Source organism: Eretmochelys imbricata, chromosome 1, assembly GCF_965152235.1.
Source record: "Eretmochelys imbricata isolate rEreImb1 chromosome 1, rEreImb1.hap1, whole genome shotgun sequence".
Lineage (NCBI taxonomy): Eukaryota > Metazoa > Chordata > Testudines > Cheloniidae > Eretmochelys > Eretmochelys imbricata.
The window spans coordinates 177,122,090-177,137,252 of NC_135572.1; the positions used below are offsets into that span (position 1 = coordinate 177,122,090).

General features: G+C 43.7%; 1 protein-coding gene across 6 annotated transcripts in view; it reads right to left on the reverse strand.

The window, feature by feature from the left end:
* The window catches only part of USP25 (ubiquitin specific peptidase 25), a 146,098-nt gene that overhangs the window by 111,834 nt on the left and 19,101 nt on the right, over positions 1 to 15,163 (reverse strand). The window lies entirely within an intron of this gene.

The following is a 15,163-nucleotide window of genomic DNA, read 5'->3' on the forward strand; positions in this document are numbered from 1 at the left end:
TCAAAGGGGCTCCATAAGGCTGCCACAGTCCTCCTGTATGGAGTCAATTACATGACTGGGGATTTAAAGTATGTAAGAAAAACAATGTCTATTGAACATGCTCAGAAAGTAATTTTAATTAAATAATAACTTCTTTATTTCTTAACTAATTATTTCAGACATCACAAATGCACTCATCCCTCAAGAATTTACTTTGCATATGCAACAAGTTTTAAATCTTAACCATTTTAATTGTCAGAGCTCAGAAATTCATCTCACTATTTGTCTCCTAGTGTGGAACTAAATTTATTTTATTTTATTTTTGCACCAATGCACTGATAAACACAGCAGTACTGTGGAGTAAGACAAAGCATCCTAAATCAGCAGTGTCTCCCATTTTCCCTTCTAAGTTTTACTCTGGCTCTTAAGCTAACAATATCAATCCCCTTCTAGCAGTGAACATCATAACAAAGTGCACTGGACATTTGCATATCTGCCAATATAATCTGATAATCTAAAGAGCTAATGAAAACAACTAATAACTAAGTTAAAGAAAACCTGGGTTAACCTTCTCTCAAGAATGGCTACACTCATGAAGTAACTTTTAAACACATGGTATTTTTAGTTTCATGATAGCACAAATATGTACAATTTTAAAATGGGTTTTTCATAGCTTTCCAACAAAAAAACAAAACAAAAACACCTGTTTTCTTTTTCTCCACTCATCCCAAAAAATTATACCTTAATTCTGACAGTGTGAAAAACATGGATCATAATGGCTCTTAAAGTTTCATTGTGATGATTTAGTGAAACTTCAAGATTATAGGCCACTGCTCTAAACTAACGAATTACATTTCTGTTCTGGGAGATGGAAAAGGAAGGAAATATTTCCTGGCATTTGCAAGACGTTTTTTGTTCCTAATTTTGTTGACCACATCCTGAAATCAAAACGGTGATTATGTGTGTAAGAGAAGGTCTAGTAAAGTATAGGGTTTGAAAAAAATGCACTTGCTATAATGAAAATTAAATGCAGTCATTTTCAAAATGTAACAATACATGAACAGTGAGTGTCTTGCCAAGTAATTCCAAAATACTTCTCTGTAACAATAAATATTGGGGATACGGTTAAATATTCCTTTTTCAAGTTAACTTTCTAATAGAGTTTGGTTTTAAAATTTCACAAGATGTAAACACATAAAACCCATCCAAGTATTTCATTCATGCAGTACAAATCTGTACATGCAGTACACACATTGATACAAGGGTGTACATATCATTATCTCATCTTTGTAAATAGCTGTATCCAGGAAATCAAAAACCGTTTGGATAGATAATTCTAAACTACTGAATACCCAAAGTAACACTACACTGAAAGGTACTATTTCATGTCCTAATAAGCGGAGATAGGCCAGTTGTTCAGTATAAGAACATAAGAATACCTATCCTGGGTCTGACCAGTGGTTCATCTAGCCCAGGATGCTGTCTTCCTATAGTGGCTGGTGCCAGATGCTTCAGATGGAATTGACAGAACACTGCAATTAAGTGATTCATCCCCTATTGTCCAGTCCAACTTTTGGCAGTCAGAGTCCTAGGGACACCCAGAACACGGGGTTGCATCCTTGACCATTTTGGATAATAGGCACTGACAGACCTATCTTCCATCAACTTGTCTAGTTCTTTTTTGAACCCGGTTATAATTTTGGACTTCACAACATTCTCTGGCAGAGTTCCACACCTCGGCTGCACCATGTGAAGAAGTACTTCTTTTTGTTTCTTTAAAACTTGCTGCCTGTTCATTTCATTTGGGTGACCCATGGTTTCTATGGTATGTGAAGGGGTAAATAAAAGCTTCCTTATTCATTTTCTCCACACCATTCAGGATTTGAGAGACCTCTAGCATATCCCCCTTAGTCATCTCTTTTCTAAGCTGTACAGTCCCAGTCTTTTTCATCTCTCTTCATATGGAGGTTGTTCCATACTCTTAAATCATTTTTATTGCCCTTCTCTGTACTTTTTCCAATTCTCATACATCTTGTTTTGAGACAGGACAACCAGAATTGTATAGTGATATTATGATTATGTTCTATTAGTTATCCCTTTCCTAATGATTCCAAACATTGTTCGCCCCCCCCCTTTTTTTCCCTTACACTGCTGATGCACATTGAGAACAATCCACGATGTCTCCAAAATCTGAGTGATAATAGCTAGTTTAGACCCCATCATTTTGCACAGATACTTGGGATTATGTTTTCCACTGTGCATTGCTTTGCATTTATCAGCATTGAAATTTCATCTGCCACTTTGTTGCCTAGTCACCCAGTTTTGTGAGATCCCTTTGTAACTCTTCACAGTCAGCTTTGGAATTAACTATCTTGAGTAGTTTTGTACTATCTGCAAACTTTGCCACCTCACTGTTAAGCTCTTTTTTTCAGATCATTTATGAATATGTTGAACTGCACTGGTCCCAGTACAGGTCTTTAGGGGCCCTGCTATTTATCTTGCTCCACTGTGATAACGGACCATTTATTCCTGCCCTGTGTTACTTATCTTTTAATCAGCTGCTGATTCACAAGAGGACCTTCTCTCTTATCCCATGAATGCTTATTCTGCTTAAGAGCCTTTGGTGAGGGACCTTGTCAAAGGCTTTCTGCAAGTTCAGGTACACTATATCCACTGAATCACCCTTGTTGACCCCCTCAAAGAATACTAAGATTGCTGAGGCACAATTTCCCTTTTTGAAAGCCATGTTTACATTTCCCCAGCAGTGTGTTCATTTAGGGGTCCGATAATTCTGTTCTTTACTACAGTTTAAAAAAATTGACTGGTACTGAAGTTAGGTTTACCAGCCTGTAATGGCCAGGACCACCTCTAAAGCCTTTTTTAAAAGCCAGCTATCCTCTGGTCATCTAGTACGGATGCTGATTTAAGTGATGGGTTACATATCGCAGTTGGTAGTTCTGCGATTTCATATCTGAACTCCTTCAGAACTCTCGGGTGAATACCATCTGGTCCTGTGATTTAGTTATGTTTAATTTATGAAATCTGTTTCAGAGCCACCTCTACTGACACCTCAGTCTGGAACAGTTCTTCAGATGTGTCACCTAAAAAAAATGGTTCAAGTGTGGGAATCTCCCTCACATTCTCTGCAATGAAGACCGATGCAGATAATTCATTTAGCTTCTCCACAATGGCCTTGTTTTCTTTGAGTGTTCCTTTACCACCTCAATCATTCAGTGGCCACACTAATTATTTGTCAAGCTTCCTGCTTCTGATGTACTTAAGTTTTTTTGTTAGTTTGTGTCTTTTGCTAACTGCTCTTCAAATTCTATTTTGGTCTGCCTAATTCTACTTTTACACTGAAATTTCCAGAATTTATGTATTCCATACATGGAAAGTTTGTGTTACGATATCAAGCCGGGAGTGGCTGCAAGTGCTTTGGAGGATACGATTAAAATTCAAAATGATCTGAACAAACTGGGATGTATTAGCAGGAGTGTTGAAAGCAAGACACAAGAAGTAATTCTTCTGCTTTATTCCCTGTTGATTAAGCCTCAGCTGGAGTATTACGTCCGGTTCTGGATTGTTCCTCTTTCTTGAAATGTGCAAAGTGGAGGAAGTCCAGAGAAGAGCAACAAAAATTATTAAAGATCTAGAAAATGTGACGTATGAGGAAAGATTAAACAAACCCGTTTTTTTCAGTCTGGAAAAGAGAAGACAGGGGGGACGTGATAACAGTTTTCAAATACAGAAAAGGTTGTTACAAGAAGGAGGGTGAAAAAATTCTCATTAACCTCTGAGGATAGGACAAGAAGCAATGGGCTTAAATTGCATCAAGGGAGGTTTAGGTTGGACATTAAGAAAAACTTCTTGGCAGGGTGGTTAAGCACTGGAATAAATTGCCTAGGGAGGTCGTGTAATCTCCATAATGAAGATTTATAAGAGCAGGTCAGATAAACACCTGTCAGGGATGGTCTAGATAGTAGCTAGTCCTGCCATGAGTGCAGGGGACTGGACTAGATGACCTCTCGAGGTCCCTTCCAGTCCTACAATTCTATGGCAGCCCCATATATTTTGGGAATGTCAGGCAACATAAAAACAAAACAAAAAGAACATAGCTCATATCTCATAGGGCTGGGCCCAACTCCCTGTTCCATATGTTGTGACTAGCATAAGGTGTGTCAGCACCACTCACTCAAATTTGGCTTGGCCACCTCTCTGTCATCAGGGAAGGGCTGTCAGGCTACACCTCAACAGCACTGCAAACTCCTGCACCAGCTCACAACGCCCAGAGCGGGGAGCTGGGGACAACCCCCCAAGGACAGGAGCCATTGCTGCAGGGTGAGAGTAGTGAGGACTCACACTGTAACCTCCCTGAAGGACTTCTCAATTTCCCAAGCAAGGGACAATATATAAGGAAGGATAGGGGAGGGGAGGGATGCCTGGCATGAAGATAGGGGAAATAGTTAAGGGGGGGGGGGAAGGGGTCCGAGGGAATATCGGGGGGTTAAAATGGGAGGGGGGAGCTGAAGGAAGCAACAGAGGCTGGGACCATTCAGGGTGTCCCATGTCACTAAGTTGGGATGGAGAGATGAGGCTTATTTGGGGTCTGCAGTATGGGCTAAATTTCAAGGAGGGAACCCTAAGGAGCTATCCAGGATACATTGGGACAGCTAACTGCGGTGGTGGTTGGTGAGTGTCTCAAGGCAGGTTTGCACCTGTGCAAATGTATTTATAGCAAGAGTTGTTCAAACACCTCATGGAAATTCACAGGTTTTGCCCTCAGAGATGTTGTGTTTTAAAATCCGAAGCCACCTGTCATAATTAAACATAGCAAAAAATTTAAGCATGAAAGGACATATGTTGCTGATAGCGACACGATGTGCAGATTTTCCAACTGTCAGCTGCAATGGGAGTAAAAAGACAGGCTCGTTACAGACTGTTGATCTGTCAGTCACAGGAGAAAAAAACCTGTACAGTCACGGATATAAGCAAAAGAACATGCCAAGCTACAAATGGTGAAACACTGCAAAGTGCCAAGAAAGCCAAAGAAAAAACTGCATTCGTAGAGGATGCAGTTCCAATGTGTGCCAGCAGCAACACCCACTACAGAAGCTTGACCATCCTTCAGTTCGAAAGTACTTGAATCACTACGCATCAGGTGAGTTAACTTTGCGGCTTTTTTCCCCTGAAACCATTTAACTAATTATTAAACTAATATGAAGACAACTGGAAATGTTGACGACTTTTAAGCATTTTCCAATATATTGTTTCAAACTAGTGTCCTTTTATCCTATTTTAGGAGCCAGTGACCTTCCAAGTTCTGACTGCTTCAGGCTGGAATATCTTCCACAAGCTGGACAGGCAACAAAGGATGAGGTGCCGTCATAGGCAAGCATCCGGCTGAGATTTGTGACAAAATGTCAGACAGTGCAGGAAGGTGTGTCTCTGTAGTTTTATTTTGGTGCTACAGAGACAGAAAACATTCACCAGGCTGCAGTCTTATTTCTTGAAACTGCCAATGCAGCCACATGTTCCCAGGCATTTATGGATATGTTGAACAGCTACAACATAGCATTCTGATGTGCTTGCCACTGAGTGACTCAGCAGTGTATATAATAAAGTGTTTCAGTGCTCTTGAAGTTTTGCATATGACATGTTGGGCACAGAAACTCCATTTAGTTGGAAATGGATTTGTCGATCAGTTAACTGACAAATTCACAGTGGCAAGATTTAAGACAGTTTTCATTCTCAAGACACTGAAGTCTGCCTTTCTGCAATTCCTAAAAGGTAAACCACCCTGAGCTGTCTGCTTTCTTATATACCCAGCAAGCAATAACCAGGTGGAACTCCTGGTTCAGTTCTGTGCTTTGTTAGCTTTCTTTGATCTGAAGAAGCCAGCCCATTATGAAAGCCCTCCTAACGATCCTGGAAGATGTAAAGTTTCAGTGCAGCTTTGTGAAGGCACATTGTGCACAAATACCAGATTTCATTACACAATTAGATTAAATCAAAAAGGCTTGGGCACTCTTGCTCATAAAAGAGTACTGATGTTCATGTGAAGTGTTGTGCTATTAAGAATCGCTGTAGAGGCCTCAGATGAAAACAGTATTGCTGCCATGGAGCCAGACACAGAAGACTGAGCATCCGACAGGCAAAAGTGACTATTCAAAACTTACTTGATAAGATGGTCAAACAAATATCAGAAAATGCAGCAATTAAATTACTAGCTTCATTTAGCTTATTGTGTAATCCACTGGAGATAGCCACATGACCATCCTAAATACAAGTATCATCAAGGACTATTAAAAATGCGCCACTGCTAACAGATATCAAAAAGGTATGTGTGTTATTATGGTACCTGAAACTGAGCAAAAAGCGTATAAGAATCATTCTGATGTATCTAGATGCTACTGACATACTGTTTGGGCTCATGTGCCAAAATGCCAGTTTATCCAGTATCATTATTTAGTGTCTCATGTGCCCTACAGTTAGTGTAAACTGAGAACTCCACCCACCCAAGAATACACTGATTGTAAGCAACAGTTCACAAATCACGAAAAAAGAAAATGCAGAATACTGTTCTGTGCTTGTTTTTAATTCCTAAAACCTTTCAGTACCCTGGAATAATGATTAATTATACTATGATAGTATAGCTAAACTAGGATTTATACACTATTTTTATTTACCTACAGTCAACTGCGGTATTTATTACATTTACAGAGAAATAAAACATTTTAACGGATAAAACAAAAATTCCTGAAAAATAAAATGAAAATTTTAAAAAAATAAAAAGAATTTCACAGGTCTCTATGTATTAAGATTAAGGGACACAATCAAATTTGTTTGAATTTTTTTCAAAACCTACTGTTGTCACAAGACCTATGATTAATTAAAATATTGGAGGGGAAATCCCTCCCCCCGCTTTTTTTTTTTCTGTGCCTTTGACAGCACCATGTATACAATGGATTTAGTTGTTTTCCCACCGAATAGTCAGTTTACCCTATTTGTGTGCCACTCACACAGCAGCAAAGGACAGAAAAAAACAAGAATAATTTGAAAATGTGATTATAAAACCACTCTAATTGGTGAGGGGTTTCCAGGACAGTTGTGATCTAACAACGTGTGGGATCAAAAACATGGGAAATGATTACAACATAAACCACTCCTCAACATCATTGCTACATTAAATTGGGGAAGTTTGCAAAGGACAGCTGGGGCAGCAGGACTGGGTCCTATAGTCACTGAGATTTTTGGATGGATATGATACTACTTGTTCTAGCTGCATTGCCTACTCTAAAGGCTTGGCTACACTTGCAAGTTACAGCGCATTGAAGGAGCCCGGGTCGCACTAGCTCACTACCCATCCACACTGGCAAGGCATGTAGAGCGCTCTGACTCCGCAGCTGGTCCGCTCCTGGTACTCCTCCTCAGTGAGTGGAATAATGTTTTGTGTGCCCCTGCTGGAGCACCGCAGCACCAGAGTGGACGCCCTGGTCTATTAATGCGCTCTGATCGGCCTCCAGAAGTGCCCCACAATGCCTGTTCTAGCCACTCTGGTCATCACTTTGAACTCTACTGCCCTGCCCTCAGGTGACCAACCGTCAGACCCATCCTTTAAATTCTCTGGGAACGTTGAAAATCTCCTTCCTGTTTTCTGAGAGCACTCCACGCCTGGCTGAGCAAATCTTTCCAGGTGACCATGCCTCCATGCACCAGGCACTCCCCAGTATGGAGCAATGCCGAGGTGCTGGACCTCATCAGTGTTGCGGGGGAAGGAAGCTGTCCAGTCCCAGCTGTGCTCCAGCGGTAGGAATTACGATATTTTCAGGCAGAAATCAAGGGACTTGATGGAAAAGGGCCATGACCAGGACGCTCTGAAGTGAGGGTTAAAGTGAAGGAGCTGCAGAATGCCTACAGCAAAGCCTGCGAGGCGCACAGCCACTCCAGTGCTGCCCCTGCAACCTGCTCTTTCTACAAAGAGCTGGACACGATACTTGAGGCCGACCCCACCTCCACTCCAACAACCACTACCATGGACACTTCAGAGCCCAGTTCAACAAGGTGGGAGGAGGAGGAGGAGCAGCAAAGTAGAAGCAAAGGTGCTGAGGCAGAGGAAGGCACCCCGGAATCCCACGATGCATGCAGCCAGGAGCTGTTCTCAAGCCAAGAGGAAGGTAGCCAGATGCGGCGGCCGGTGCTTGGGGAAGGACAAACACCAGAGGAGGTTCCCAGTAAGCGGCTTTTATTTTGAGAAGGAAGTTATTCGGTACAGGCTCTTGGGGTGAGGAGGGTTAGGGCTGGGGCTGCATGCATGCCTAGATGTGAAACAGGGCGTTGATGTGCTCTCTCACATCGCGGTAATCGGCCTCTGTGATCTCTTCAAAGGTCTCATCCAGAACTTGGGCAATGCGATTGCACAGGTTTCTCAGGAGAGACACTGTGTTCCTTGTCCCAGTAAGGCTAACTTGTCTGCACCACTGTGCCATGAGAGGCGGGGGACCTTTGTTGTACACAGGCAAGGGCGGAAGCCGCACTGCGGTAGACGACCATCCCTTGATTCCCAGGTCACCCTCAGCAGCGAGATATCTTCCAGGACCAACTCCTGTGGAACATGTAGATACAGTGTTCAGTATAGGGGCCCCCTGCCACTGTTGGCTCTCTCCAAAGCACAGAAACCCAGAGGAGACAGTACAGCTGTGAAACAGTCAGTCAGGCTTGACCCTGTGCTTACTCACCATTTTGGGGCTCCCGTGGGTTATTTGCGCTCACTTTGGGACAGGCAAATGATGCTATTGTGTAGACTGTGCTTGCCCTTAAGTACAGGGGAATCATTGCTCTGTCTGGTGTGAACAATGCTGCCTCTGTTAAGAAGGTTGCATCTGTAAAGGCAAAATGCAACAGAGATCTCAAAAAGAAAAAAAGAGTACTTGTGGCACCTTAGAGACTAACCAATTTATTTGAGCATAAGCTTTCGTGAGCTACAGCTCACTTCATCAGATGCAGCCATCCGTGTTATCACTGGCCGAAAGACTTCAAAGAATCAGAAAGAGTTTAGAAGCAAGGAAGACATGTTGCATTAAGTAATGCAGCATTCAAGTAATGAAAATCAAAAAGTGCAGGAGTGGTGGGACAGTGAAAGGAGGATCCGCCAGCAGAATGAGAAGCACCGGCATAAAAGCACGGTGCTCTGGCAGCAAAGCACGGATCGGCTGATAAGCATAATGGAGCACCAAGCGGACTCAATCCAGGTGCTCGTAGCCATGCAGGTGGAGCACTACCATGCCCGACCCCCCCGCAGCCCTTGTCCCAAAACTCTTTCCCTTGTACCCCCATGTCACCTCCGACCCACCTTCCCCAACATTCGGGTTCTTACCACCACCAGCTGCCTCCAACACCTGTAGCTTCACCACTCAGCCCTGAAAACTTTGACCCTTACCTACTGCACTCAACCCCCATCACCATGCAGTATAGCCATCCTGAAGCGCAGCAGTCATTGCACAGCACTCCAGACAGGAAGGCCGAGTATGGTAACAGGACGTACGCAAATCTGTGATTGTACCATTCCCCACCCCACTCCCTTGGCCCTTTCTCTTTCCCAAGCAGTTGGGTTTCTTTTCACTAAAAGAATTCTCTTTTCAATAAATGGATTTTTTGGTTTTGAAAACATTCTTTATTATTGCATAAAGTAAAAAAGATACCTTAGCCCAGGAAAGAAACAGGCACCGCAAGTCAGCACAGCAAACACAGATTCCTACTAACATTGGAACCACTGCACTTCACTCCCGTGCAGGGCACCAGACATTACTGGTGGCTTTCAGCCTCAAATTGCTCCCTCAAGGCATCCCTAATTCTTGCAGCCCCACACTGGGCCCCTTTAACAGCCCTGCTCTCTGGCTGTTCAAATTCAGCCTCCAGGTGTTGAACCTCTGTGGTCCATGCCTGAGTGAATCATTCACCCTTCCCTTCATAAATGTTATGGTACAGCACACTGATATAATGGCGGGGATGCTGTCATCATCAGGTCCAGCTTCCCATACAGAGAGTGCCAGCGGCCCTTTGAACGGCCAAAGCACACTCCACAGTCATTCTGCACCGGCTCAGCAAGTTGTTGAACTTCTCCATGCTGCTGTCAGGGCTCCCTGTTTAAGGTTTCATGAGCCACGGCATTGAAGGGTAAGCGGGGTCTCCAAAGATCACAATGGCCATTTCGACTTCCCCTACAGTGATCTTCCAGTCTGGGAAAAAAGTCCCGGCTTACAGCTTCCTGAATAGGCCAGTGTTTGGAAAGATGTGTGTGTCATGCACCTTTCCGGGCCAGCCTGCATTAATGTCAATGAAATGCCCACGGTGATTCACAAGCGCCTGGAGAACCATAGAGAAATGCCCCTTCTGATTAATGTACTTGCAGGCTAGGTGTGCTGGTGCCAGAATTGAAATATATGTCCCATCTATCGCCCCTCCGCAGTTAGGGAAACCAATTTGTGCAAAGCCATCCACAATGTCATGCACATTACCTGGAGTCACAGTTCTTCTGAGTAGGATGTGATTAATGGCCCTGCAAACTTGCATCAACACAATTCCAACGGTTGATTTCCCCACTCCAAACTGGTTAGCGACCAATCGGTAGCTGTCTGGAGTTGCCAGCTTCCAGATTGCAATAGCCACCTGCTTCTCCACCATCAGGGCAGTTCTCAATCTCGTGTCCGTGCGCCACAGGGTGCGGGCAAGCTCCACACACAGTCCCATGAAAGTGGCTTTTCTCATCTGAAAGTTCTGCAGCCACTGCTCGTTATCCCAGACTTGCATGACGATGTGATCCCACCACTCAGTGCTTGTTTCCTGTGTCCAAACGCAGCATTCCACGGTGATGAGCATGTCCGTGAATGCCACAAGCAAATTCGTGTCATATGCTATTGCCTCGGGTAACACATCGTCAGAGCCCTCACTGTCACTTTGGATCATAAGGAACAACTCTACTGCCAAACATGATGTGCTGGCAAGACTCATCAGCAGTTTGGGCTCCATTCCCGCAGACCAAAAGGGAAGACAGAGCGCGCAGTACAAAAAATGTTGAAAGATGGCGCCAAATGTGGACAGAAGCACAGGGATTGCTAGCATGCGAACCGATGCATCACAGGGCTTTGGGACAGGACCCAGAATGCCCGGCCCCCTCTGTCCCCTTCCCACACGCCACAGCGCCAGAATGGGAAGAGGTGCTCTGTGGGATAGCTGCCCATAATGCACCGCTCCCAATGTCGCTGCAAGTGCTGCAAATGTGGCCACGCCAGTGCACTTGTTCCTGTCAGTGTGGACAGACGGCAGCGCTTTCCCTATTGCGCTCTCCGAAGGCGGGTTTAACTCAAAGCACGCTACATCTGCAAATGTAGCCATGCCCTAAGTAAAAGGCTTTAAAAAAAATGGATTCTTATAGCTCCTCTTAAATCCTTATTTATTCACCTAAATAAAAAAATACCTGATTGTTTTCAAAGTTACTGAATGCTCACAAATCCTGTGGAAAGCAATAGAAGCTAGAGGTGCTTAGCATTGTTTGTTTTGGGGTTGCCGGGGGGGTCACTTAAGTTCCTATATCTGGATTTAAGAACACAAGTTTAGGTACTTAGGTTTAAATCTTTTGGCCTTCACTTATAATTAGGGCTCCATGTCTGTCACGGAGGTTGCGGAAGTCACAGATTCTGAAGCTTTCCTCGACCTCTGCAGAGGCCAGGGGGCTAACCCCAGGGCCGCCCAAGCAGCTGGCTCCAGGATCTGCTGGCCCCAGGCAGCTGGAGCCACTGGTCCCAGGCACCCCCCACAACCACACCCTCTTCCCCACCCCCACCCCCAAAGATATAATCACAGGCCTTATTAATATAAGTCATGGATAAGTCACAGGCAGTGAAATTTTGTTTATTGCCCATGACCTGTCCATGACTTTTACTAAAAATACCCGTGACTAAATTGTAGCCTTACTTATAATGGACAATATAGCTAGAACCAGTAACATCCCACCTACTGATAAGATAACAAAATCCTTAACAATATCCTCTGTACCTATGACTAGGGCCCTATCAAATTCACTGACCATGAAATCAGCATCACGGACCGTGAAATCTGATCTCCCCGTGAAATGTAGCTATTGTCAGGGAGGGGCAAGGCTGGGAATGCTTCAGCTGAGGGGGTCCTACATGCACTGGGCTCCAGCTGCTAGCCCAGCCTGAAGAGGGATGTGACTTCCTCTTCCCCTGCATAGGCGGCTCCCAGAGCCAGGTCAGACCCACCTCTGGGAACCTCCCATGGGTGCATGAAACTGCGGCTGCTGGTTGGGAGCCCATTTCCGAAGGCAGCACAGAAGTGAGGGAGCCGGTCAGTCCCCGACCCGGGAAGGAGGCTTCTGGGAAAACAGGGACATAACCCCCCCTCTCTTCCCCCCGCCCTATGACCCTGACTTCTACGCCACTATTGAAGGTGGAGCTGGCTTTACAGCTGGGCACCCAGCCAGCAGTCGCTGCTCTCCAGCTGCCCAGCTCTGAAGGCAGCACCCCGCCAGCAGCACCACAAAAGTAAGGGTGGCAACACAATCCCCCTACAATAGTCTTACGACACCCACTCCACAACCCACTTTTGGGTCAGGATCCCCACGGTTACAATACCATGAAATTTCAGATATAAACCTCTGAAACCATGAAACTGACTATTTTTAAAATCCTATGACAGTGAATTTGGTAGGGTCCTACTTATTTACCTCCCCCTACTTTACATATCCATGATGAATACACATTGCTAACTTTTAGAACAAAAGGGTTCTCATATAAATGGTGAGAATTTGGCAACTATTTGTACTTTAAATACATTGCATCTCAAAGTTCATAGTGTTCTTACTATTTAACCACAAATTTACAGAGCACTTCCTGGGATGAGAAAAGTCTGTTACAGTGGCAGCTGAGCTGACAGAATGCTCATTCACCTTCAAGACTGACAGGGCTTGTCAGACAGCCTCAAAACTGGACAAGACAATGGCATGGAGGGTGGTGAAGGGGGAAATTCTCGTCTCAAAGTAATTTGGCATTATTATACTTTCTATGTCCTCATATTCAATTCCATCTGGGGAGTTAGGGAGTAAACTGGGCAAAATCAAAACTTTAAAAATCACTTTACTATTTTTGACAAACAACTCAAAAAGGTTTTATAAAACACCACAACATATTCAGCAATTACATTAAACAGCCTTTTGTTTCATCCACTAGAATTTACTACAGGAAAGTCATCCCATTCACACTCAAATGGGGGGGGGGGGTGCAGGGGGGAGGGGAAAAAGTTTCACCTGAACTGCATGTATGGATTCACTTGTTATTTTTCCATGGTTGCTTTACTATAGATTTGCTCTCCCCTATGTAAAGTAGTAAAATCATCACCTGTGTTCATGTGCTTTTCACTCCAAATATTAAGCCTGTCTTCTCTTTCTCTATCATATCCAAATAACAGTTGTGCTCCTCCATCAAATATCTCAGAGATATTTTACTTTGGTAGTTTTGCTCCATTTCCTTTGATACAAATTAGAAATCTGAACAAACACTTTAGCAAACAAAAGAAAAAAATCCAGCAAACTGCATGAGACAAGAAGATACAACCTTACCTACATCCATGCTCCCTTTGGTCTCAATGTAGCTTTCCATTCTAGTATTAATCCTTTATCACCATTAAAATGAGGAAAATGCATGTTCTCGAATTTCAGTGCTTTTGAGTCCTCCACCAACATATATAAAGTACAGTTACAAAAAACACACTAGAGAAACAACGGAAAAACAGATAAATCCTTCACGTGTGCTTTTGTTAATCAATTGAGATATGCTGCCCCAGCATTATTTTTCTCCATCAACCTCAGAAAATGAATTTCCAGATTGATTTGATTACTAACAGCTCCATCAGAATGCCTAGTTTGCACAACTCTTAACATTTTCAGTACAACTTATGAAATACTTTGAAATATATGCACTGAAGCTTTGTATGAAAGTTAAGTACTACCCCAACTGTGCCCTGCCATTTTTACTCATATTGATGTTTCCTTTGGGCATGTCTATACTAGCGTTTTTGGCCATGCAAACATCATTGCATAATTTAGTGCAGACACTCAAACACATGTAAATGCTACTACAAAAACTCATCAATGTTTGCGCCTGGTCACAGTTCACCAACAGAAAAAGATCGCACACAGTGTAGAGTAAGTCATGATCCAGAACCAACACTGGCAAGTGTTTGTATTAGGGCTGGTCTACACTGGGACCTTACATTGGCACAGCTATGTCTCCCAGAGATGTGAAAAATCCCACACCCCTGAATGATGTAGTTTAGTCGACCTAACCCCCGGTATAGACAGCACTAGGTCAATGAAAGGATTGCTAGTGCCTCACGAGGAGCTGGATTACCTCCACTGACAGGAGAACCCCGCCCACTGAGGTAGGTAATGTCTACGCAGCAGCTGTGCTGCTGTAGCATTTCAAGTACAGACAAGCCCTTAGCATTCACACATTTCTGAGGAATATCTACACTTAAAATAACTGATTCAGTTAAGCTGAGCTACAAGTATAACTAAAAATGCTAGCACAGACAAGCTATGTATCTCCTCCTCCCACAAAGCAATCTGTGTGTCTTTCCTCCCTAATGCCTGCAAGACTACAAGACTCGTTCTAATCCTTCAAAACCCTGATCAAAATTCACTTTTTTTATTAGCCTTTCATGACAGACTTCCATCCTGGACACCGCCTTCATACAGATATATTAAATTGGAACCAATGGTAAGTATAGGCCTACTACATTTCTTATGCAAGCCTCACATCTGCCCATATTCACACCCTGTTCCACGTGTTTGCCACCCCATGCTGTGTTATGTCAAATTTAGATGGTCAATTATTCAGAGCTCGAGCCTGTAACTGTGTCTATTGGTAGAGCACCACGTGTACCTACAGTGCTGCATATACAACACCTGTTGAGTGTGACTACCTAGTCTAAAGTCACTGCTGTTAACTCAGACGTTTTCTATTTTTCTGGCTTCACGCCAACCTTTTCCTTCATAATTCTGTGTCCCCATATTCCACATCTTTGCCCTTTCCAGCCAGCCACGCCTCCATGTAAGGAAATGTCTAGTTAACGTTATCTGGCTATACCGTCCCACTGGCGGAGCCTGGAC